Below are 22717 nucleotides of genomic sequence, written 5' to 3' on the forward strand. Positions count from 1 at the left end.
AGCACTGTGTGGGAAGATGATTTATAAAGATGCAGATTGGCTGGGAGACACATTGAGACTTCAATCCTGGGAGCACACCCAAGAAGTAGCAGTGTGGCATCAAGTAACACTTTCAGTTGTAAGCCACTGGGACTGATGAGTATGGACTGGTTTCTTCAAGTGGGCTAAGGGAAATGACGGGTGAGAACAACACACAACCCTTTGCCCTCGCACAGTATATGTGGAAGATTTCATGGCATTCAGGAAGAAAAAAAGCCTTGTTCCCATCTCCCTACGTGTGCCTTTCCTTTTTGTTACTAATTCCTTAGTGCTTCCTTTCGTTATTGACCTAATATCTCTCAGTTCTAAGTCCATCCTTCTACAGTGTGCCCTGGGATACTGGAGCTAGGGTTCTTAAAACTCTACTTTTCAGACTCCCTTGCCAATTTTGTCAGGAGGCACTAAAAGGAGCCTGGAAGGCAGGAGGAGAGGAGAAGAGACCTTCCCTGTCTCCAGTTCCTGTTTGTGTCTCACCAGGAGCAGCAGAAGTAATGGCTCAAGCTTCTAATTTCTTTCAATACTCAGCACCAGGGTCATCAGGCTGCATTAGAAGTATCAGAACCAGGAGTTCCCGTCGTGGCGCAGTGGTTAACGAATCCGACTAGGAACCATGAGGTTGCGGGTTCGGTCCCTGCCCTTGCTCAGTGGGTTAACGATCCGACGTAGCCGTGAGCTGTGGTGTAGGTCGCAGACGTGGCTCGGATCCCACGTTGCTGTGGCTCTGGCGTAGGCCGGTGGCTACAGTTCCGATTGTACCCCTAGCCTGAGAACCTCCATATGCCTCGGGAGCGGCCCAAGAAATAGCAAAAAGACAAAAAAAAAAAAAAAAAAAAAGTATCAGAACCAGCTCTTTCCAGCCGGTCCCGAGCAACAGGCATCTCTGGGGACAACTGGCACAAGCTCTGCAAGACGGGGGACAAGAGAAAGTCCTACCAGGAGAAGTGGAAGTATGAGCTGGGATGCCCCACTGCAAACACCAAGGTTGACCCCTGCCACATACACACAGTCCATGGGCAGGGAGGTAACAAGAAGTACCGGGCCTAGAGGCTGGATGTGGGGAACTTCTCCTGGGGCTCCGAGTGTTGCACACGAAAGACGAGGATTATTGATGTTGTGTACAATGCTTCCAACAATGAACTGCTCCATACCAAGACCCTGGTGAAGAACTGCATTGCGCTCTTTTTTTTTTTTTTTTTTTTTTTTTTTTGTCTTTTTGTCCTTTTTAGGGCCGGACCCGCGGCATATGGAGGTTCCTAGGCTAGGGGTCCAATCAGAGCTATAGCCGCTGGCCTACCCCAGAGCCACAGCAACACTGGATCCAAGCCACGTCTGCAACCTACACCACAGCTCACAGCAACGCAGGATCCTTAACCCACTGAGCAAGGCCAGGGATTGAACCTGCAACTTCATGGTACTTAGTCGGATTTGTTAACCACTGAGCCATGACGGGAACTCTTGCACTGCGCTCATTGACAGCACACCGTATCTACAGTGGTATGAGTCCCACTATGCACTGCCCCTGGGCCACAAGAAAGAGGCCAAGCTGACTCCTGAGGAAGAAGAGATTTTAAACAAAAAGTGGTCAAAGGAAACTCAGAAGAAGTATGATGAAAGGAAAAAGACTGCCAGAATCAGCAGTCTCCTAGAGGAGCAGTTCCCTCCCGCAGGGCAAGCTTCTCACAAATGTCCCTTCAAGACCAGGCCAGTGTGGCCGAGGAGATGGCTATGTGCTAGAGGGCAAGGAGATGGAGTTCTATCTGAGGGAAATCGAGGCTCGGAAAGGCAAATGAATCCTCCCTCCTGTCTTAGCTCGTGTAATAAAGGTGTTTACTGTTCTAAAAAAAAAAAAAAGAAGTACCAGAACCAGCCACACACCCTTATCCACTGGACCACACTCTCCAGGCCTTCTAGGCATCTACGAGGTCAGACCCTTCCTAGAAACCTGAGCACCAGGCTGTCCCTCACCTCAAGCACCCACTTGTCTGCCGTGGAAGTCCATCATCACATGTGCTCCAAGGCCAAGCTTCCTGGGCTGCTCTCAGTCAGTGACTGAGTATGGCATGGATGCCAAGGCATGACCTGGGCGATGCACACCTCCTCTGATGAGTAAATTTGGTTGGAGGACCCAACCAATGACCTTGCCAAACCTTCTTAGATAGTCCTCAGTGAAGACATCGCCCAATGTTTCTTCCTTCCTATGGAGAGAGGGGTGGGGTGAGACTGGTTTATTTTAAGGAACCGCCTTATGTAATTATGGAGGCTTGGTAAATCCAAAATCTGCAGGGTATGCCAACTGACTGGAGACCCAGAAAGAGTTGCAGTTTGAGTCCAAAGGCCATCTACTGGCAGAATTCCCTCTTCTTTGGTGTATGTCAGTCTGTTTCTATTAAGGCCTCCAACTAATTAGGTACAGCCCACCTATATCATATGGGGTAATCTGCATTACTGTGTGTTTAAATGTTTAATCTTATCTAAAAATATCTTCTCAGAAACTCCTAGGAGTTCCCATCATGGCTCCAAGTGGAACAATCTGACTAGCATCCATGAGGATGCAGGTTTGATCCCTGGCTTTGCTCAGTGGGTTAAGGATCCAGTGTGGCCGTGAGCTGTGGTGTAGGTCACAGATGTGGCTTGGATCCCATGTTGCTGTGGCTATGGCATAGGCCAGGAGCTACAGCTCTGATTGGACCCCTAGCCTGGAACCTCCATATGTCATGGGTGCAGCCCTAAAATGACAACCCCCCCAAAAAAACAACAACGACAACAAGAAAAAACAAATTTCTAGAGTAATGTTTGACCAAGTGTCTGGGGGCTGTGGCCCAGCAAAGTTTATATATCAATTTAACCATCACACTTGTCTCTCTTTTCTTCATCTAGAATCAGACCTGCTCTAAGGTCTGACAGCTCTCCCAGCCTCCCATTGGGTCCTTCCTCACTTTCTTTCAGAGGTGTTCTAATGAATCGCTTGCACAGCTAATCCCCTTGGCATCTACTTTTCAAATCACCCAGACTAACACATTACTCTGTCCCCAAGATCTGCTAAATGAATTAATGAATCCATGAAGGTGAGCGCAGTCTGGCTGTGACATGTGACACTCGCTGATTACCAGGGTTGAATCCTCTGATACAGGCCACAGGAGGCTGTCCCCTTTCTCCCTCTCATTTCCTTCACTTATCTTTCAAAGTTTCAGGATGAAAGAGAATGGTCTACCCAGATAGAAGAGGCCATACTTCAGTCAAAAGTATATGAATGACTATGTTTTTTGCCTAAGATCTCTAAGTTTTCAAAGAGTCTCTTTTTATTTGAAATCTCAGGATAAGAATATGAACCAGGTTATTGATCAGTTGATCATCTAGCTATTGCCTGATAATTTCCTGGCCATGATGCTACCCTGAGAGGGATAGACTATTGCTAACTAGGCCTACCCGCATCCCTGGCTTCTGGGCAGAGAAAGGTGAGTTATAAGCATGGGATGCTAATCATAGGTAGGGCTGTTTGGGGGATACAGAGCATATGAGGAATAGAATCACATTTCATGATCTTCTGGGCACCAACCATTTAGAGATGTCAAATGAGATTTAAATATAGAGAAAGAATGGCCCTCAAGGAGAAGAGAAGTCAGAAAAGAGGCAAAAAGAGACGTAAGGAGCACCGTGGAACAGATGAGGAGGAGTCCATCCTTGTCTCCATCGTAGTGAGGTTGATAAGGCTGGTAACAGTGTGCCTTGAGCCTCACACACTTTTTAGAGTTCAATGCCATTCGATGAAGCCATGCCTCACGATCCTCACTGGTGCTTAGAAGGGTAATTTCCCCTTCAAGGAGCAGGATTCTGCAAATTGCAAGTCCTGGAGCAAGTGCTCCCTCTTTGTCCTCCTCTGACCCTGCCCTCTCCTACTGACAACATTCTGACCTTCGTGCACGTTCCTCTGCTGTTGGTGGAAGACCAGCTGCTGTGAGGGCAGCCGTGTCTCTCTGCTGAAGAATCCTCGCCTTGAGAATCCTCGCTGGGTTTCCCTCCAGCTCCACAACTCCAGTCAAGCTCTCTGATTGGCCCTTTTGAAGCTGCTGCCACTGGATGGAGGCAAAGGAAAATCATTGTCTTCACCATCGACCCGGGTTGGGGGTGGGGTGCTTCTGGGACCTAGCACTCTGAGAGGGCTTTTTGGAGAAATTCTGCAGAGCAAAGGAAGAGCAATGAACGGATGGATGATGTGGAGGCATCTCACAGGCTAAGGATGTGCAGGGAAGTCAGCCATGAGAGATGGCACATCACGTGGTCCCCTCGCTACCAAGTTTTAAGAATAGGCAATAGATTCTTTGGTGATAAGAAATCAGAACAGTGATGACGTCATCAACTGAAGATGTGTGCTCTTTACTGTGTTTCTGTCTCACTTCGGTAAAAGGATAAAAATGCTCTCCTCTGGCTTCTCCAACCTCCCTTTCTTTTATTTTCAGAGTCTGTGTATAGGTGATGCCATGCAGTGTTTGTCTTCTCGCTGGCTTATTTCACTTACCATAGTGCCTCCAAGTTCCATCCATGCTGTCACAAATGGCAGGATTTCCATCTTTCTCATGGCCGAGTAATTTTCCATCATACATAAAGCATATTTTCTTTAACCATTGTTTAGCACAGTTTTCTGTGTGCTTATTGCTAATATACTATGTATTTTACGTGTTCTATGTTTATGGTTTTTCTGTTTTCTGTTTATTGCATATTTCTACCTAAGTATAAGCACCTTGAGAGGAGGTACTTTCTCTGTTTGTTCACTGACATATCACACAGGGTTAGAACAGTGTCTCATGCATTTTAGGGAACCGGCAAATACTTGTTAAATGAAGGACTGAGTGTTGGTTCCCGTCACTGAGATATCGAAAAACCCTCAAGATCCTTTGAGACACACATTGTCTTTCTTAGTTCTTAGGACATCCCATCGGGAGGTATCTATCTATCTATCTATCTATCTATCTATCTATCTATCTATCATCTGTCTATCTATCTATTTTTCTTTCTACAGGGAAGTATGTATCAGTTTCCTCTTCAATCAGATGAGAATACAGTGGCTCACCTGCCTGTATTAAAGTCACAGAGTTAGTGAGAATCACAGGTGACGTTTAAAGGCCAGCCTGCTGGTATCTAGTCTACCCTTTCTCCTTGGTGCTGTGCTTGGTTTTTACTTGAAAGTCAAATTCTTTGTTCAGCCACAGACCAGGCATAGTGCCCCTGACCCTCTAGCAGGACTGCAGGCCTCATGCCCCCACGCACTGCGTGGCGGGACCGCCTCTCCCCTGAGTGCAGGCTCCCTAGCCTCCAGCACAAGACCTAGAGGGCAAAGGCTCCCCCGAGACAGCCCTGAGGGAGGCCCTGTGTCTCCCTGGTTCTGAGATAGCAAATCGGCATCAACATTTTCTAAGACTGGAGTTCTGGCTCCGTGGAAATGATTCTGACAAGCATCCACGAGGCCAAGGATTGAACCCACGTCCTCATGGTTACTAGTGGTATTCATTACCACTGAGCCACGAAGGGAACTCCCTTATATTTTTGTTTTTAGTGTGCACAGAGAAGCATGTCCTAGGAATCACTCACTGGCTGACCTCACTGGGCAGGATATGGGCCTCATTTTACCACTGTTTTATTGTTTGGGGGGCATTTCTCATGCTTCTGCTGCATGGTTTCGTGGCTAAGAGAGCCTGCTTGCTTTTGTTGCTTTCCAGAGTGATCATTAATTTACAGGGCTCTCCCATACGTTTTTCCTGCTTACAATCTCCTAGTGGGATTAACTATTTCATCACCTGCTTTGACCCTTTACTCTGTCCCTGTCATCCGCAGCCCTCTGGAGGCTCAGAGGGGACGGCTTGTGTTCCTCAGCCTGGAGCCTCTTCCTTCATCTTCTCGGCCAGCTGCGTACATCTGCTCCCCCGACTCTGTTTCCGTCACCTGGTCTTTTTCTCTTCAGGGTCAAATTTCCCTCTGCCTTCCTCTTATAAGGGCACTTGTGAGGGCATTGAGGGGCCACATGTTTAATCCAGGATAATCTCCTCATCTCGAGGTCTTTATTCAGCCACATCTGCAAAGCCTCATCTGGTCATGTAAGGACATTCACAGATTCCAGGGAGCTGGATATCTTTGCAGGTCGTTGTTCAGCCTCCCACACACCTCCTGTGGTGTGTATGCTGGGCTTGGTTCCGAATGCGTGGCCATCAGCAGTGAGCCAGGCCTGCCTTGTGGGGACCACATTCTAGTGGGAGTGATAGCTCTTAAACAGAAAAATACAGGTGGTGATATGGGTTTGAGGGAAATAATGGGGACTCTAGGGCACAGAATAATAACAGGTTCTTCGTTTTGGAAGCCCCATGAGACGAATATGCTGACCTGGGTCAGGACCCACCCAGCGGTTCAGTTCATGTCCAGATGTCAAACTGGAACTGACATGGTGCAGTGAAATTGAGCAAAAGGCAGTAACATACACTAATATTTGGCAAACCTCTATCAGGCACTGGGGATGACATAAGTTTACTGCTGAAGCAGAGAAGTTGTCAGCTGTGTGAAGACCTTGGGAAGGTAGTTCTGACAGAAAGGACAGGAAGAACCAAGAAAGAAGGAGCTTGGCATGTTCCAGGTGCTCCAGGGAGGCCACTGTGGTTGGAACCTGGAGGGCGAGGGCGCCCTGGGAGGTGGGGGGTAGGACTGGAGGCAGGGGGTACTCCCGAGTGAAAGCAAATTCCCTTTAAATCCTGAGTCCTCTGGGAGTTCCCTGGTAGCCTAGGGGTTAAGGATTCAGAGTTGTCACTGCTGGAGCCTGCATTTGATCCCTGGCCCAGGAATGTCTGATGCTGTCGGTGCAACCAAACCAAACAAAACAAGTCCTGAGCCCTTCAAGCTTTCCATACTCATCTTTGATTAAATTGCACTTTTCCTCCTTCTTGATGACTGTATTTTTGCCTGCTGATTTCAGATGATGATCAAGGCCAACTGCATGAGCTGTGTAGTTGCACAGACTCTCTGAAGGTCCCTATGCTGGGCTTATTTTGTTTGATTTATGGTTTGATATTTTTTATTTAATTTTTTTTTTTTTGTCTTTTTGCCTTTTCTAGGGCCACACCCATGGCATATGGAGATTTCCAGGCTAGGGGTCAAATCAGAGCTGTAGTCACCGGCCTACACCAGAGCCACAGCAATGCAGGATCCGAGCCGTGTCTGCGATGTACACCACAGCTCATGGCAACTCTGGATCCTTAACCCACTGAGCAAGGCCAGGGATCGAACCCGCAACCTCATAGTTCCTAGTCGGATTCATTAACCACTGCTCCATGACAGGAATGCCTGATTTATGGTTTTAAATAGCTTTATTGAGATATAATTCATGTGTGCTAGAATCCACCCGTTTAAAGTGTACATTCATTGGTTTTTAATATATTCATAAGTTGTCAACACTTCCTTTTTCTTCTTTTATTAAAGTATAATTGATTTATAATATTATATTAGTTTCAGGTGTACAATATAGTGATTCAATACTTTAATAGATTATGCTCCATTTAAAGTTTTTATTAAATATTGGCTATATTGTTGTACCATACAATATATCCTTGTAACTTTTTTTTTTTTGTCTTTTTGCTATTTCTTTGGGCCGCTTCTGCGGCATATGGAGGTTCCCAGGCTAGGGGTCTAATTGGGGCTGTAGCCGCTGGCCTACACCAGAGCCACAGCAACGCGGGATCCGAGCCGCGTCTGCAACCTACACCACAGCTCACGGCAATGCCGGATCGTTAACCCACTGAGCAAGGGCAGGTACTGAACCTGCAACCTCATGGTTCCTAGTCGGATTCGTTAACCACTGCGCCACGATGGGAACTCCCCTTGTAACTTATTTATTTTATGTCTTAGGTTGTACCTCTAAGTCCCCTGCCCCATCTTGCCCCTCCCCCTGCCCTCTTCCTGCTGGTAACTAGTCATTTGTTCTCTGTATCTGTGAGTTTGCTTCTGTTTTATCAATTCATTTGTTTTATTTGATAGATTGCACTTACAAGTGATAACATACAGTATCTGTCTTTCTCTGGCTTCATAAACCTAATACCTTCTGGTCCATCCATGTTGTTGCGAATGGCAAAATTTCATTCTTTTTGTGGCTGAGTAATATTCCATTGTGTATATTATCCATTCATCTGTTAATGGACACTTAGGTTGCTTCTGTATCTTGACTATTGTAAATGATGCTGCTATGAACATGGCAGTGTATAGATTTCTTCAAATGAATCTTTTTGTCTTCCTCAGATGTATACCCAAGAGTGGAACTACTATCTTACACCTGTCAAAATGGCTATCATCAAAAAGACCACAAATAGCAAATGCTGGTGAGGTTATGAAGAAAAGGAAACCCTAGCACACTGTTCATGGGAGTGTAAACGGGTAGAGTTATTTTGAAAAACAGTGTGGAATTTCCTCAGCAAACTTAAAAATATAACTACCATATCATCAAGCTTGGTTTAATGCTTTGCTGATGCATCTTGAAATTTTTAATTGTTTTTAAAAAAGGGGTGTGCTATTTCATTTTGCACTGGGTCCCACAAATTACGTATCCGGTCCTAGTAGGTCTATTGACAAACTGAGCAACCAGCTCCCTTTCTTCCAGGGTCCTTCTAAGGATCCCAGCCTACAGTTCACTCCTCGTGTGGACAGTAGCTTGAAGCCTTTGGGAGAAAAAGCTCCTTTCCCACTAGAATTTGTATTTGGAGATGACATGCAGGTGTATGGAATTGGTTTAGGCTTAAATAGAAACACAGTGTTTTAAATATCTTTTTTTTTTTTTTTTTTTTAATGGCTATATCCACTGCATAGGGCGGTCTTGGGCCAGGGATTGAATCTGAGTTGCAGCTTCAACCTGTGCTGCAGCTGTAAAAACACTGGATCTTTTTTTTTTTTTTTTTTTTGTCTTTTGCTATTTCTTTGGGCCGCTCCCGTGGCATATGGAGGTTCCCAGGCTAGGGGTCGAATCGGAGCTGGAGCCACCGGCCTACGCCAGAGCCACAGCAACGCGGGATCCAAGCCACATCTGCAACCTACAGCACAGCTCAGAGCAACGCCCGATCGTTAACCCACTGAGCAAGGGCAGGGACCGAACCCGCAACCTCATGGTTCCTAGTCGGATTCGTTAACCACTGCGCCACGATGGGAACTCCTAACACTGGATCTTTTAAATAAACCCTGTGACAGGCTGGGGATTGAACCTGTGACCCTGCAGTGACCTGAGAGTCTGCAGTGGAATTCTTAACTCACTGCACCGTGGTGGGAAGTCCAATTTTAAATATCTAAAGCTATGCTAGGAACCAGTTGGACATCCTTGTAATTTGCAAAGATGCATCTTTGACAGTGAAGGAAATTCTGAAAAGGGCTAACGTGGACTGGTCTGAACCATGGGTCAGGCCAGGCATGGGCAAAGACCAAGGGTTTGCCAAAAATCTCCAAGGAGAACCAACAGAGAAAAACCAGAAGAGGAAGGATAAGGAGGTACAGTGTTTTCTGTGTGTCACAGGGGTGGGCAAGTCTCCAGGGAAGCCTGACATATAAGACATGGTTCCTACCTTTGAAAGGAATTAATAATAATAATAATAATAACAAATGGGAAACAGCAGACATTTATTGAGCACATATAAGAAAATGACATTCATCATTTCAGTGAAGCCGCACCAGAGTCCTATGAGACAGGTGAGGTTATTATTCCCATCTTTTCCAAACAAAGGCTAAGTGACGTGTTCAAAGTCCCACAGCTTGGAGGAAGCCAGTCTGATGGCACCTGCCTGGGGGATCCAAGTGCTGGCTACCCCGTAGTGCTGCTCTAGGAGGGCAGATGATAAGGGGGAAAACGGGGAGGTGCTGGCTGGCATTGCACCAGCAATACATAGAAGGGGCCCAGAACCGCAGAGTGATGCATCTAAACTGGCTCAGAGCTGGGGGGAGCCTGGGGGAAGGAAAGGAAGCAGAGCTTCCCAGGGAACCTGTCACAGGAGTTAAAACCAAGGAAAGCTTTCCTTCTTCCAAAATTAGGTCCCTGTCTTAATCCAAGTGGGCTGCTACAACAAAAATACCATAGACCAGGTGGCTTCCAAACAATAGAAATTTATTTCTCACAGTTCTGGAGGGTAGAAGTCCAAGATCAGGTGCCAGCATGGGTGGGTTCTGGTGAGGCTCTTCTTCCAGGATGCAGACTGCGACTTCTTGTATCCTCATTTGGCAAAGATGGGAAGCAAGCTCCCTCCTGACTCTTATAAGGGCACTAATCCCATCACAAGGGCTCCACCCTCATGACCTCACCTAATCCTATTACCTCCCAAAGGCTGTACCTCTGAATACCATCACACTGGGGCCCAGGGTTTCAATACCCATGAATTTGGGGAGGTACGTTTTGGTGTGGGGACACGAACATTCAGTTCATAACAATGACTTCTTCCTAGCTAGAGCCTCAGGCTTTTGGAAACCAAAGCCAGGAGGAGGCTCCTGGGTTGTTGTTACAGCCCTCTTGGGAGAGCCCGCCTGCTTGAATGAAAAGGTCAGTGAAAGAAAATAGCAGGATAAAGAAAGTTATTATTAAAACAAAATTACCCTGGTACTCGCTTCAGAAGCACATGTACTAAAATTGGAATGCTACAGAGATTAGCATTCTGTGCAAGGAGGGCACGCACATTTGTGAAGCATTCCATATTTTCGGAAAATAATATTTTTAAAAAGAATGTAAAGACATATGACTGAGTCACTTTGTTATATAGCAGAAATTGGCACAACATTGTAAATCAACAGTACTTTAATAAAAAAAGAATTAACAGTAAAACAAACAAACAGGGAGTTTCTGCTGTGGCTCAGCAGGTTACAAGCCCAACTAGTATCCATGGGGATGTGGATTTGATCCCTGGCCTCGGCTCGGTGGATTAAGGATCCAGCATTGCCGTGAGCTGTGGTGAAGGTCGCAGATGCGGCTCGGATCTGACATTGTTGTGGCTGTGGCGTAGGCTGGCAGCTGCAGTTCTGCTTCTACCGTTAGCCTGGGAGCTTCCATGTGCTGCAGGTGTGGCCCTAAAAAAAATAAAGCAAACCAACAAACCAACAAAATTACCCTGCCCCACACTTCTCGGTTCACAAGCTATAAATGCACTGTGCTCCTTTAGCACAGTCAGCTTTTTTATGGGAAGTCATAGTGTTGACTTTATTATCATTTGGAAGCTATGATTTCAAGGACCTAATATAGATTTAGATTAGGCAAAACAATGTTTCAGGCAGATAATAATTACTCACCAAATTTTATCAGCTACAGGCTTTACTGTTTTTGATTAAAATGAACATGACTTGAATTCTTACTCATTTTCAGCATTGAATAGGGATAGTGAATAGAACTCATTTTTGGGGGTGGGGGCATCAACTTATTTATTTACTTATTTTAACTTTAAAATGTCCACTTTTATTTGAGGCAAATTTGATTTAAAATGTTTAAGCACAGGAGTTCCCATTGTGGCGCAGCGGGAACTAATCCTACTAGGAACCATGAGGTTGTGGGTTCGATCCCTGGCCTTGCTCAGCGGGTTAAGGATCTGGTGTGGCCCTGAGCTGTGGTGTGGGTTACAGATGCGGCTCAGATCCTGAGTTGCTGTGAGTGTGATGTAGGCCTGCAGCTGTAGCTCCAATGAGACTCCTAGCCTGGGAAACTCCATATGCCAAGGGAGCGGCTCAAGAAATGGCAAAAAGACAAAAAAAAAAAAAAAAAAGTTTAAGCATAAAGGTGTTAGAGAAAATGTATCAAGGACTATAGTTAATTGAATTCACTCCTGTGTGTTTGTGTGTGTACGTGTGCATGTGCATTTTGTTACTTTTTTCTTCCAGTTTTATTGAGATATAATTGGCATATAGAACTGTACAAACTTAAGGTGTACAGAATAATGATTTGATTAACATATATCATGAAATGATGACTACGATAAGTTTAGAGAACAACCACCCTCTCATATGGATATCAAAAAAAGAAAAAGAAGAAAAAATTTCTTTGTGATAACTCTTAGGATTTACTCTGAACAACTTTCGTGTGTAAAATAGAGCAGCGTTAATCATATTATTCATGTGATGCATTCTATCCCTAGTACTTATTTATCGTATAACTGGAAGTTTGGAGCTTTTGATCACCTTCATCCAGTTCCCCTCTGCCAAGCCCCGACCCGTGATAACCACGAATCTGATCTCTTTTTCTATGAGTTTGTGTGTTGTGTAGTATAGTTCACCTACGACCCTATGTTAGTTTCTATTATATGACACAGTGGTTTGATATTCTATACCTTACATGAAGATCACCGCAATGCCAAGTGACCATCTGTCATCATACAAAGATATTACATTATTATTGGCTGTATTCTCCTGGCTGTACATTTCATTCCTGTGGCTCCTTTATTTTGTAACTGGAAGTTTGTACCTCTTAATCTCCTTCAGCTAATTCACTCAGCCTCCTAGAGCCTCCCCTCCAGCAACCACTTGTTAGTACTCTGTTTCTCACGCTCTCCTTATTTGGTCATGTTTGTTCATTCATTTTGCTTTTTAGTTTATACAGCTAAGTGAAATCATATGGTACTTGTCTTACTCTCTCTGACTTCTTTCACTTAGCATAATACCCCTTAGGCCCATCCATGTTGTCTGTCCCAAAGTCAAGATTTCATTCTTTTTTGTGGTTGAGTAATATTCATATATATCATATTTTCTTTATCTGTTCCTCTGTCAATAGGCATATAGGCTGTTTCCATGTCTTGACTACTGTGAATAATGCTGCAGTGAGCATGGGAGTACATAAAAAAATATATATATATTTGTCTTTTTTAGGGCTGCACATATATTTTTGAATTATTGTTTTTATTTTCTTTATTAAAAAAACACAGAAGTGGAATTTCTGGATGGTATGGTAGTTCTATTTTTAATTTTTTTTTTTGTCTTTTTTTTTTTAGGGCTGCACTAGCAGCATGTGGAGGTTCTCAGGTTAGGGGTCTAATCGGAGCTACAGCTGCCGGCCTACACCACAGCCACAGCCACATCAGATCTGAGCCACGTCAGTGACCTATACCACAGCTCGTGGCAATGCCGGATCCTTAACCCACTGAGCGAGGCCAGGGATTGAACCCGTAACCTCATGGTTCCTAGTAGAATTTGTTTCTGCTGTGCCACAATGGGAACTCCTATTTTTAATTTTTTGAGGAATCTCCATACTATTCTCCATAGTAGCTACACCAATTTACATTCCCATCAACAGTGCCTGAGGGTTCCCTTTTTTCCACATCCTCACCAACACCTTGTAATTTGTTGTCTTGTTTTATAATGGCCATTCTAACAAATGCGAGGTGGTATCTCAATGCAGTTTTGATTTGCATTGCCTTGAAGATTAGTGGTGTTGAATATCTTTTTACGTCTCTGTTGGCCATCTGTATGTCTTTCAAAAAATGTCTGTTTAGGTTGTCTACTCATTTTTTAATTGGGTTGTTGGGTTTTTTGTTTTTGAGTTGTGTGAGGTCTTCATGTATTTTGCATATTAACCCTTTATCAGATATAACAATGGCATTTGTTTATCTTTGCTTTTGTTTTCCTTCCCTGAATAGGCATATCCAAAAAATATTGCTGAGATCAATGCCAAAGAGCGTACCACCTATGTTTTCTGCTAGGAGTTTTATTGTTTCAAATCTTATATAAGCTTTTAATCTATTAAGAGTTTATTTGTGTACATGGTGAGAGAAAGTAGCCCAGTTTGATTCTTTTAGCTGTCTTCTTTTGATTCATGTAGCTGTCTGGTCTTCCCAATATCATATATTGAAGAGGCTTTATTTTCTTCACTGTATGTTCTTGCCTCTTCTGTCATAGATCAATTGACCATGAAAGTATGGGTTCATTTCTGGGCTCTTTATTCTGTTCCATCGATCTACATGTCTATTTTTGTACCAATATGATACTTTGATCACTGGAGCAAAATCCTCAACAAAATACTAGGAAGCCAAATCCAACAATACAAAAAAAAGATCTTACACCATGATCAAATGAGATTTATTCTAGAGATACAAAAAGATGGTTCAATATCCACAAATCAATCAGTGTGATGCACCACATTAACACACTGAAGAATAAAAATCATATGAACATCTCAATAGATACAGAAAAAACTTTTGACAAAATTCAACATCCATTTATGATAAAAAAAAAAACACTCTCAATAAAGTGGGTGTAGAGGGAACATACCTCAATGCAATAAAGACCATATATGATAAACGATCAGCCACATCATATTTAATGGTGAAAAGCTGAAGGCATTTCTTCTAAGATCAGGAATAAGACAAGGATGCCTCTCTGGCTATTTTTATTCAACATTCTATTGGATGTTCTAACCATATAATCAGATAAGAAAAAGGAATCCAAATTGGAAAGGAAGTAAAACTGTCACTGTTTGCAGATGACATGATAAAACACACAGAAAATGCTAAAGACATCACCAAAATCTATTAGAACTAATTAATGAATTTAATAAAGTTGCAAGGTACAAAGTAAATATACAGAAATCTCTTGAATTTCTTTTTTTTTTTTTTTGTTTTGTTTTGTTTTTTAGGGCCTCACCTGTGGCATATGGAGATTCCCAGGCCAGAGTTCTAATCGAAGCTGTAACTGCTGGTCTGTGCCACAGCCACAGCAATGCAGCATCTGAGCCACATCTGCAGCCTACACCACAGCTCATGGCAATAAATGAGACCCAGGGATCGAACCTGCAACCTCGAGGTTCCTAGTCCGATTTGTTTCCACTGTGCCACGATGCAAACTCCTTGAATCTCTGTATGCTAGCAGCTATCAGAAAGAGAAATTAACAAAAACAAAATCGCACTTATAATCATACCAAAAAGAATAAAACATGTAGGAATAAGTCTAACGAAGGAGGTAAAAGACCTGTACTTGGAAAACTACAGATGCTAATGAAAGAAACTGAAGATGACAAAAACAAATGGAAAGATACGCCATGCTCATGGATTAGAAGAATTAATGCTGTTAAAATGACCATACCACCCACGGCAACCTACAGATTCAATGCAATCTCTATCAAAATGCCAATGTCGTTTTTCACACAATTAGAACAAATGATTCTAAAATCTGTACAGAAACACAAAGGACCCCAAGTAGCCAAACCAATCCTGAGAAAGAAGAAAAAAGCTGGAGGTATCATGCTCCATGATTTCAAACTATGGTGCTAAGCAATAGTCATATGAACATCAACCTATTTATGATAAAAATTGAAATAACCAAAACACAACAAACATATAGGGAAGGAAATGTGTGTGAATTTGCTACCACTTTTTTCTTTTTTATTATGTTAAAATACAAATAAAAGTTACCATCCTTACCATTTTTAATCATACACTTCAGTGGTATTAATTACGCCCACTTGGTTGTGCAGTCATCATCACGATCCAGCTTCACAGCGCGTTATATTGTAAAACTGAAACTCTATTTAACAGTAACTCCCCAACTCCCCTCCCTCCAGCCCCCGGCAGCCCCGATTCTACTTTCTATCTTCATGATTTTGACTGATCTAGCTAAAGTGGAAGAAGACAGTATTTTTCGTGACTAGCTTATTTCACTCAGCATAATGTCCTCAAAGTTCATCCATGTTGTAGACATCACAGCAATTCCTTCCTTTTTACGGCTGAATACTAGTCCATGTATGTATATACTGCATTTTGCTTATCCATTCATGCATCGATGGACCCCTGGTTTGCTTCCATGTTATGGCTATCGTGAACAATCTGCTGGATGGATAAATATCTCTTTCAATTATTTTGGAAATATACCCAGAGTGGGATTGCTAGATCCTGTGGTAATTCTATTTTTAATTTTTTGAGAAAGCTCCATAATGTTTTTTTCCACAGCGGCTGCCCCACTTTACATTCCCACCTAATAGAACTCGGTGCACAAGAAGAACTCAGTTTGATTCATCGGAATTGTATTACTCACCTACTGTAGGAAGGGAGCTGGGCTAGACTTGGGGGGGGTGGGCAGAGAGATGGAGAGGATATTGCCTTTATCCTGAAGAGTACACAAATTTATCTTACTAATTATATTAATTTAGAGAAGTTCGTTTAAATTACTACATGTTGAAAGATTAAATTTTTATAGAAAATATGCAATTTAAAATACTTTTTTTTTTTTCTTTTTCTAGGGCCACATCTGTGGCATATGGAAGTTCCCAGGTTAGGGATTGAATCAGAGCTGCAGTTGCCAGCCTATGCCAAGGCCACAACAACACCAGATCCGGACCGCCTCTGTGAACTTCACTACAGCTTGTGGCAAAGCCGGATCCTTAACCCACTGAGCAAGGCCAGGAATCAAACCCGCATCCTCAGGGATACTGGTTGAGTTACTGCTGAGCCACAGTGGGAAATCCTGCAATTAAAATACTTTTTAAAGAAAGCAAACAGAATATGGCCATCCAGTTGTCGGCTTCCCCAATCAGAGAAGCAGCAAACCAACCCTCTAGGATGTCTTCCGAAAAAAGAAAATTAGACTGTTTTGCTATTTCTTCTTCCATCTTCAGCAGCCAGCTGAGACAGGTGATATTTCAAAAAAGAAGACCCAGACAAACACTATAACCATGCCTCCAGGCATTCTAACTTGGACCAGGTCAGACCACCTGGGGTGCATACTTCCATCTCATTAATTTTGCCCTTGCACAGATGTCTTCACAGAGTGGAAAGTATATTAGGAATATTTTTGGAGTCAGACAGACTGGGACTCCCACTCCAGCTGCTTTGCCTCCTGGCTGTATAATCTTCAGTTAGGAACCCAGTATCTCCTTGTGAAAAAAATCCTAAGTCCTGCCTTTGCTGGAAATGAACCCTCCCTTCCCCTGTGATAGTCTGTAATGCAAACTCCTATTAGTGTACATTTTATATCTTACCAGGCAGGATTATTTGATCACCAACTTGTCCTCTCCTAGCATCCTGACAGCACGGAGTATAGCTGCATTGTACCTGCGTCCCCAAGACATGGCACAGAGCCTGGCACATGGTGGAGGTGTTAGGAGGCATACCTACAGCTGGTGTTCTGCAGAAGCTGCCACACCTGTTGGGCAACACTGTTCACGACCCACCTAACACTGTGACAGGGCCTCTGACAGTACCATCCGGTATTAGAGAGATCAAAGTGATGGGAACTAATGAAGCAGAACCAGATTCTAGCCTCAGCCCCCTTATGCCAAGAACTGCCTTGTATCTATCTTTCTTTAGCTCACCTGTGATGTGATTTTCAATACTGGTCCCTGTTCAGTCCCTCCAAGGAGGAGGCAGTACCGGTAGGGAGTCCACATGGGCCCCAGGGTGATGATTCAAATTCCCTTTGAACTGCCCTCTCTTATACCTTATCAGTGGGAGAATGTTAACAGTTTGGCTCTGGGCAGTTGGGTTCATGTAAGGCTGAGTATGTCCTATTTTTTTTTTTTTTAGCATTTTTATTGCTGTGCCTGTAGCATTCAAAAGTTCCTGGGCCAGGGATTGAACCCATGCCACAGTAGCGACATGAGCCACTGCAGTGACAGTGCTGGGTCCTTAACCCATTGAGTCAACAGGGAACTCCTGAGGCTATTCTATTTTTAAGGTTCATAGGATCTAGCCTCATTCTCTGAAAAGTAGATCCTACCCTTCACATCCCCAACCACATGTGTGTTGTCTAGTTCAAAAATTACTCTTTAAATACTCTGTATCAAAACCCCACATCTCTGTAGTGGATTGAATGGTACCCTCCCCCAAAAAGATATGTCCAGGTCCTAACCCCCAGAATCTGTGAGTCTGACATGTGGAAAGTGAGTCTTTGTAGATTAATTATTTAAGGATCAGGAGATGAGATCATCCTAGATTACCTGGATGGACTCTAAATCCAACGAGACATTTCCTTCTCAGAGGAGGAAACTTAAAGATGGAGGCGGAGATTGGAATGATGTAGCCACCCCAGAAGTTGGAAGAGACGTGGGATAGATTCTTCCTTAGAACTTTGGAAGGATTGCAGCCCAGCCAAATGAGAATACATTTCTGTTGTTTTAAGCCACCAAGTTTGTGCTTACGTGTTATCATAGTAGCCCCAAGAAATGAACACACTTTGCAAGTTTCAGTTTCCTTAATTTGTAAGATGGAGTAAGCATGGAAAACACCGGGATAGAATAGTTAACAATGAGAATAATTTTTATTTTATTTTATTTTTTGGCCCGTAAGGCTTTAATTTCACATCAGTAATACTGTGGTCTTTAGATTTATTTAGGGCCATGTGCACACGTTTGTAGAGTAGTGAGTTTACTCTAATAAATGACAAGGCAGCGCCCCTCAGTGAGTCCCTGGCCTCAGTGTATTTGCTTTACTTTTGTAGCAAGAGGGTAACATTGAACACGGAAGCTTTTAATCTGTGGCACTGAATGATGACCTACACAGGGCATCCTTCAAAAGCTACAATCATGGATCCACCTAGTTTTTCAGCAATTCAAGCCCAATTGAGGTCTTCTGGATCATTTGCTTGACATTCGTGTTTTATGGCTTGAAATTTCTCATTGGTCGTGTCCTTGGAGCTCACATAGATCTTTTTACTTTTCAGAGGTGCTAGTTTCTGGTGCCCATAAAAAACCATCAACTCCACTTTTCTCGATTCCTTGATTTCAAAGCTTGCATCCTACAAAGCATAGCGACAATTTTTCAGGAAGCAGTCTCAGAAAATGCTTGAAAAGATTGATTATCGTTACACCAACGTGTCCAGCCAAGATCTCTTTGCCTTCCTCTACAATGATGCACTTTTTACCTGTGCTGAGACGGGAAAAAAAAAAAAAAAAAAAAAAAAAAAAAAAAGTGACAGCCTTCTTTCTTTTCTTTTTTCTTTTTTGGTCTTTTTAGGGCTGCACCCAAGGCATATGGAGGTTCCCAGGCCAGGGGTTGAATCAGAGCTGTGGCTGCTGGTCTATGCCACAGTCACAGCAACATCAGATCTGAGCCACATCAGCGACCTACACCACAGCTCACAACAACACTGGTTCCTTAACCCACTGAGTGAAGCTGAGAATGGAACCCACATCCTCATGGATGCCAGTCAGATTTGTTTCTGCTGAGCCCCGACAGGAACTCCTCTTCTTTCTTTTTTTTTTTTTTTATTTCTTCTGGTGTGGAGCACTTCTGAACTTTCATGTCTTAAAAAATGCAACATATACAGGAGTTCCCATTGTAGCTCAGCAGTAATGAACCCAACTAAGATCCAAGAGGATGTGAGTTTGATCCCTGGCCCTGCTTGGTGGGTTAAGGACCTGGTGTTGCTGTGGGATGTGGTGTATGTCACAGAGGTGGCTCAGATCTGGCCTTGCTGTGGCTGCAGCATAGGCCGACAGCTGCAGCTCCAGTTCGACCCCCAGCCTAGGAACTTCCATATGCTGTGGGTTCAGCCCTAAAAATTGGAGGGAGAAAAAAAAGCTACTTACTTCAGCAGCAACTTGTACCCCTGAGACCTTCTGAAGACTGGGGCACCGGGTACCCCCTCACCTGCTTGGCTCCGTGGGAGCTGGGGTAAGGTCCTTTCTCAACAGCAAGGGAGGAGGAGCCAAGCTTGGGCTGGCACCTGCAGGCAAGGACCCGCCCCAGGGGAAGGGCTTTGTGGCACCCAGCTTACTGTGTCATCATTGCCCTTACATGAATGTAACCCAGAATAATTTGTAAAATGCAGAACATGTGTCTAATATGTTTATATGTATTACTAGTGAGAGAAACATTACAGAATTCAATTCTGGGAAACACTTGATACATTTTGCTTCTAATGAGGAATTGGTAGCTTTTTTTTTTTTTTTTTTTTTGGCTGTCAAGAATCTCACTGTTAAAGCTTTATTTAATTACAGTAACTGCATACATTCTTTTACTTTTCTTACTCCTAATTGTCTGGTTGTCCACCTCTGATTATACCACACTTTTAGCTGCTCAGAACGATGGCTGGCTATCTATATGGGCATGGAGAGGTTCATTCCAGCCCATATCCATCCTCTTTTTTCCTTTTATTAATGGAAGTCCCCTCTGGGTGAGGTGTGACCATGTGACTAAGTTTTGGCCATGAGGTGTAAGAGTAAGTTTTGTGTGGGAATTCTAGGAAGGCTTCTTCAAGGTGCTGACCCATTGGAAGGGGGGCCTATTTTCGTTTCCTTTCTTCATCCAGTTTGTTGACTTGGGCCGTCTTGGGCCATGCAGCACACCAGCAGCCGTCTTGGGCCATAAAGCATTCCAAAGAATGAAAGCCTGCACAAGGATGATGGAACAAAAAGATGGGCACTGGGTCCCTGATGCCTGGAAAGTCACCCTATTTCTAGAAATCTAGCTGGAGATTTCTTTTCTCACCCATCTTTTTAGGACCATGCCCCCAGCATATGGAAGTTCCCAGGCCAGGGGTTGAATTGGAGGTACAGCTGCTGGCCTACACCACAGCCATGGCAATGTGGAATCCAAGCCATGGATTTGAGCTATACACTATAGCTCACGGCAACACTGGATCCTTAGTCCACTGAGGAGGCCAGGGATTGAACCCATATGATCATGGACACTAGTTGAGTTCTTTACCACTGTGGCACCATGGGAACTCCCTTATTTATTTATTTTTTTAAAAATAAAATTGCTGCACAATCTTTTTGCAGTGCTTCCCAGAACTCTTTAAAAATGAGTTTCAGATTCACCCCCTTTGTCTTAGCACTTCTGTGTATGTGGTGATCAGACAAAAATTAATTTTACCTATATAGATGTGCCCTTTGTTGTGGGCTGGTTCAAATCCATTTTGGAAGGGGCTGAAGTATAAAGAAATAAGCCACATAATAATAAACAGAGTGGAAAAGAACCATCAAGCGGTAGCCTCCTTCTATCTTCTTTACTGAAAAAATGAAGAAAAATTTACATTAGCATAGTACTTGTATGTAGAAGAAAGTGTCTAATGAATATTCTATCAAGTATATATTACATCCCCATAGGATTTATTGATATCATTCACCTGCAGAGAAAAATCACTTTCTCACAGATTAAACCAAGAAAACTACCAGCCGACTCTCTGTCCAAAGTGTCATAAATTTTGTATTAGTGAACTAATGAGATTTAATAAAATCCAAATTAAGTCTAACAGTACTTTGGAAAGAATTTTTCTTTCCTCTCAACCCGAGGTCTTTGCACTCATCTTCAAAGGAAGCATTAATGAGAAGCAATAAACCCCAGCATGATAGTGATTACATTTCATGAATTAAACAGAGGTACTTTTGCAAAATGGTAAATTCAATCAGCAGAACAGATATTTTTCTTTCTCAGCCAAACTCAGGACCACATGAGTCTCTAGATTTTGGCATCAATGATGACATTTTGCTTCTTTCTATAATCGAGTATGTTTTTAAATATCTCCAAAATAATTTTGCAAAATTATAATTAGCGTCTTTAAAAATAGGGCCTGCCTTCGCCTCCTTTTCCGTCTCCCTCCACTCCCAAATGTGGTGGCTGTTGGGCAACCCTGAAGATAATCATGGCTCTGAGTATAGAATGCAGCTTTGAGATTCTGGATTCTCTGTTTTAAGTGAGAAGCACCAGCTTGGAAATCATTTCTCCCAGTCACTGTAGGTTTTCCAATGTGTTGGCAATAAGAAACAGCAGCCTGCTGACAGCATTTTAAATGACCTACATTTGTGTGGAAAGCCATGTGGTCCAGCCCAGCAGGATTAGAGAGCGGGGGAAAATGCTCTGGCACTGACTGTGTATCAGCACAAGCCGACTCCAGATCCTTCCTGCTTGGTTTCTCCATCTCACCATCTGCATAACTGCTGATTCATTAGGCAGGTGCCTCTCCTGCTGCTGGAAGGGACATTTGTTCCCTATAATTTGCCATTTTTCCAAATGGTTAAGGGAAATTGGACTCACTGCTGGATACCAGAGGCGGGCAAGGCCGGGAAAGATGTGGACCAGTTACAGCCAGCCCTTCCCTGTGTAAATGCCATTTGCAGGATCAAGGCTCAAATGGCTAAAGGCGTCCCAGCTAACCTGGAGCGGAAACTTACCGGGGCAACCAGCAACCGTCACCGCCATTTTTGGAACGGCTCTAAGTTGCCTCCTGTTATACCCATATCTATCAACTGATGTATTTGAATTTTGGTTTGGAGAATATTGTCACTGTATTCAAAGTTTAAATAGACTGCGCAGAGCATGTGTCTTATAAATATGTCCAAATCACTATAACTCAGAAGCCAGGAAGTAGAAAGGGGCTCCCATACATTTCCAGAGCGCTCAGGATGGAGAATGCCTTGCCTTCAGCAGGGTCTAAGACACTACTTGCGACCTCCCTCCTGCCCCTAATGTTGGCCAAAGGGTCTCCTCCTGGCCTGTAGCTACTTTCCTCCCACTCCTGGTTCTGTTACTCCTCTCAGCACCTAGACACAGGGGCATGACTCAAGATGAGCCAACCATTGTACCTCAAAGCCATGGACATAGTGAGTGGACTCAGAGGTGGCCAAATTGAGACATAGTCCATACCTACTGCAGGAAGGAGCCATTCATTCATTCACTCATTCATAAAATTTTTACAAAGTCTTCACTTGGAGAGAGGCACTATTTTGTGTGTTAGGGAAGAACAATGAACAAGGTAGATGTAATTTCTCTTC

General features: G+C 43.4%; 2 pseudogenes; one reads left to right on the plus strand and one right to left on the minus strand.

Moving 5' to 3' along the window:
* On the plus strand, positions 174-1829 carry LOC100154834 (annotated as a pseudogene).
* Positions 18496-19549, minus strand: LOC100152430 (annotated as a pseudogene).

This window comes from Sus scrofa, chromosome 7 (genome assembly GCF_000003025.6).
Source record: "Sus scrofa isolate TJ Tabasco breed Duroc chromosome 7, Sscrofa11.1, whole genome shotgun sequence".
NCBI classification, from domain to species: Eukaryota; Metazoa; Chordata; class Mammalia; order Artiodactyla; family Suidae; genus Sus; species Sus scrofa.